General features: G+C 37.8%; 1 non-coding gene across 1 annotated transcript; it reads left to right on the top strand.

Annotated features, from left to right (window-relative positions):
* The first annotated feature begins 1,641 nt into the window (after positions 1–1,641).
* TRNAA-AGC (transfer RNA alanine (anticodon AGC)) lies at positions 1,642–1,713 on the top strand. The gene has a single exon. It is a non-coding gene; the product is annotated as a tRNA-Ala (tRNA).
* Positions 1,714–4,431: the final 2,718 nt, after the last annotated feature.

Below are 4,431 nucleotides of genomic sequence, written 5' to 3'. Positions count from 1 at the left end.
CAATTCAGAATTGAAATGCTATTACTTGTTCCTTTTTAAGTCTGTTAGTCCCATAAAAGCAAACATACTCACTCATTTTCGGCTTATCAATCAGAAATATTTATTGAGAAACCATCGTCAGTCAGGCCCTCTAGTCAGGCTCTAATTCTTTCACTATTTGAAATGAGGTTTAACTAGAAAGTTTACATGGAGTTAAAAAATGACCAAATATTTTAAATGACTCAAACTGAATAAGCTTTTGTTTAGTTCAGGTCTGTTAAATATCACTGTGGAGATGCCAGTCTTGCATAAAGTCAGCACTTAAATCGGCCAGCTATTTCACACAGATAAATAACACAAAGGCAAAGATAACATTTTAAACGAAATGGTCTTGAGAAGGTGAAGGCTGAGCTTTCTGGAAGCAGATCTATAAAAACACACAGACACACACACTCCCCTGTCTCTGTCTGTATACGTCCTTCCATCTATCTCTCTCTGTCTGTCTCTCATGTGCGTTCATATGTGGCACCCCGCCCCCTACTACTCAGGAAATCATTTCTTCAACTAACAATACACACATTTGGGGAAAATAAATGTGGAGGAAATTAAGGGAGTCAGTTTCAGCAGTAGCAAAGAAAAAAAAATGCTTATACTACTTGGCTCTTCTTAAATAGGATACTTGGGTTAGAAACAAAGATCATGCTGGAAAAGGAGTTTAATTATCACCAACCTTCTCAAAGCAAGACACAAAACAACCACTGTGAGATGCCAGGTCCATCAGCAATCTCTCGTACAGTTCACTCATCGCAAGGTCCCAGGATTTAAGTAGCACTCAGCCTCTCCCACTTCAAAGACCACAGGAAAGCCCACCTCTTCAACAAAAGTCTCCTTTGAACCTATGTGGGGTGTTTTTTTTTTTTTTCCTTTCCCTTTATTCTTCATCCTGGAAGTTAATTCTAGGGTTTGCTGATCCAATAATCTTGAACAATAGACCCTGCAAACCTAAACACTTACTGGCTGACCTTCTCTCATTTAAAATAAAATAATGAACTACAGAAATGATCTCTGATGATATCACTGATAGTAGAATCTAAAAAAAAAAAAAATTACACAAACCCATTTACAAAACAGAAGCAAACTCACAGATGTAGAAAACAAACTTACAGTTACCAAGGGAGAAAGTGGGTGTGAAAGGATAAATTAGGAGTCCAAGATATGCAGATACTAACTACCATGTATAAAATCGATAAACAACAAGGACCTACTGTATAGCACAGGGAACTTTATTCAAGATCTTGTAGTAATCTATAACGAAAAAGAATATGAAAAAGAATATGCGTATCTGTATGTATGACGGAAACGTTATGCTGTACACCAGTAAACGATGCAACATTGTAAACTGATTAGTCTTCAGTAAAACAGAGAAAGTTATTGTGAATTAAGTTATGTCTTAGGTGTTGATTTTTATAAAAGCCTATGATTCGGGAGCTGTACCTGTTTACTTTGGTTCATATTGTGGCCAAAAAAGTACCTTGCAGTAACAGAAAAATGAAAAAACAGTATGTGTTAGTTTTTGCTGGGCTTCAAGGACTTGCGCTCCATCTGCATGACATGTATTCTAAGAGTCCACGGCATGTACCTTTTAAGTAGATTACCATAGGGGAGGGTATAGCTCAGTGGTAGAGCATGTGCTTAGCATGCACAAGGTCCTGGGTTCAATCCCCAGTACCTTCATTAAAAAAATAAATAAATAACCCTAATTACCAACCTCCTCCTCCTCCGAAAGAAAGAAAGAAAGAAAGAAAGAAAGAAAGAAAGAGATTGCCATAAAATATTTATGATCACTTTTCAAATTCTCTTGTCCATGTCTTGGTGTCAGGTAGAGAATATTTATTTATCCCTACTTATTTTTCTCAGGAAATATCATTTGCTTTGAAGACTCTTTTTTTCATTTATGTGCAATTAAAAGGGCTGATGATTCATCGTATACAGGCACTGTGTTCATCTTCACCAAATGAAATAGAGGCTGAGTTTTACTCTGTTGTACAGATGACGAAAGTAAAATGCAGAGCTGTTAGGCAGCTTGCCCAAGGTCCCACTGCAGGAAAGCAGGGGAGCCAGGATCCTTGCTCAACTGCTTATTGTCTTAGCAATTTTGCCGTCTGCTGTCCACCTATCAGCAAACTCATCCTCCGCTAAGAGCCCTCTTCTGACCTCTTGAACTCGAAATCCTTTTCTGCGTCCCTGAAGCTCTGACTGTGTCAAGTGTTAGAAACAGATCATGTACCAGTTTCCACTGTTGGTTTTCTAGGTGGAATATGAGCTTGTAGCGGGCAGATCCCAAATCTTGTAACATCAAAGATCTGGAGCTAATGTCATTCCTGTGACCCAAAGCCTAGGACCCAAACTGGTGTACATGAGAGATTTTTAAAATATAATTTTGAATAACACAGTCATAGATTATAGTATCATTACTTTGTGATTAGTGCTTGCGTATTTACAGAGTGCTCATTGTCACACCGTGTGTGAGGAAGAAAACTGAAAGGGTTTATTTATTTTGCATCTGATAATGGTTCCTCAATCACATCTGCAAAGAGCAGGCCCTGATTACAGGTAAGTGAGAATGTTTCCTCAGCCCCAGTGACCACAGATCGCTGAACGCAGAGGCAGATTCTGTTTCCTTGATATGTATAATGAGAAGCAGTAATAATTCAGAAAAGCCTTTTTTAAAAAAAGTTAGAAGTAAAGGAGCTCTGTATCACTCTTCCTTTGATGTCAGGAAAAAAGACTCCAAGATAAGTTTTTTTCCCCTCCACCTCTGGCATGAATTATAATTTCTTCAAAATTTCCAATTCCAACCACTAGATGTCATGCAGAGACCACAAAGTAGAATATCTTGGACCTTTTTCCGCATTACTTATTTCCAATTTTCTAAGCTGCGATATTTAAGGTGGTCTGGGAAAATTTTAGGCACCAGACATTAAAGTTGCAGGTCGGTGAAGTTTCTTTCACTGGATGCACGCACGAACTGTATGTCAAAATCACACAGAATGAAAAATGCTGTCCCACTCACTGCAATGCATTCTTTCAGGAACCTGGAAAATTAATGAAATGGGTTCATGCGAAAGATTCCATAGCCTTCTTCAAGTCATGTACTTTACCCTGGTAGGGGAAACCTGGAATTCAAACAACTGGAAAGAAAACATCATATACTAGAAAAAAAAAATCAAAGGATTTGGACTCAGGAAACATTTGGATTAAATACTAGCTTGGCAATGTGCTAATTGAGTGAATCTGGTACAATACTTAACTTCTATGAGTATCTGTTTTCTGGTCTGTAGTGTGAAAATAGTACATAACAAGCAGTGACTGTGAAGATTTAATAAAATACTATATGTCTATCATTCGGAAGAGTTCTTGGCATATATTGTTAGAGCTCAATACATCTTACCAATAGTTTAAATTTAGTGTCATCTTCAAAAATTAAAGCATGATATTAAAATGTTATAATAGAATTATAACACCTAATGGAAAAATTATAATTTAGAAGAGGAGAGGTAAGGATGGTTCACAGATGAGGTCAGTAGTGAGTTTGGTCTCAGAGGATGGAAAGGAGATCCTCGGGAAGAGGAGGAAGGACTTCTCAGATGATGGGAATGATAAGGCTTTGCTTGAAAAGAAGCAGCAAGCATGATTCTTTTGATAAATGTCCAGGGAGTGAAATGAGAGTGCATGGTGAGTGAATAGTGTATATGTGAGTATGAGAATATACTTTTTTTCATCAGACAGAGGGGAAATTCTAAACTTTCATGTAAGCCATTTTAAGGAATTTAAGTTTTTTGGTATATACAACAGTCTGTTTTTAAAGAATTTAAAATTAGATGACTCACAGAGTTAGATGCATATTTAATGAAGATATCCCTGTTTTCAGTGTGTAAGTTGCATTTGAGGGGTCTCAGATTAATTGGTTACAGCGGGTTTTGGGTCTGACATGAGAAAGGGTCAATGTGATAGAGCTGGAGTGAATTCCTAACAGTCACACGGATCAAAGGTTAAGGAAAACAAAGACAAGGATTGGAGGCAGAGTTCAAGGTTTGTGCTTGGGGAGTACATGAGAGAAATATTAACTGAGATGCTGAAGAAAAGGAGACTCTGCCAGTTTAAAGGTGGGCAGGATGGGATGACTTGCCCCATTAGGTAACTGTCAGTACGTGTCTGGATCGCAGAGGACGGTTAACAACCAGTAAGTAGGAACTGAAGCCATGGGAAAAGGTTCAGTTGCTCAAAAAGATGGCTTTAGCTGGAAAAGAGCATTTGGCTTTAGGCATAGGAAGATTTTAGAAATAAGTGAGTGAGAGAGGAGAAAGAGCCTGCAAAGGAAACCGGGTATATAAGCAAAAAGAGGATTTCAAGATCATTCTTGATTGTTTAGAATTGCAAAAGCCTGCATTT

This window comes from Vicugna pacos, chromosome 1 (assembly GCF_048564905.1).
Source record: "Vicugna pacos chromosome 1, VicPac4, whole genome shotgun sequence".
Lineage (NCBI taxonomy): Eukaryota > Metazoa > Chordata > Mammalia > Artiodactyla > Camelidae > Vicugna > Vicugna pacos.
The sequence above is the reverse complement of the archived record's forward strand: the minus strand, read 5'-3'. Positions and strand labels throughout refer to the sequence as shown.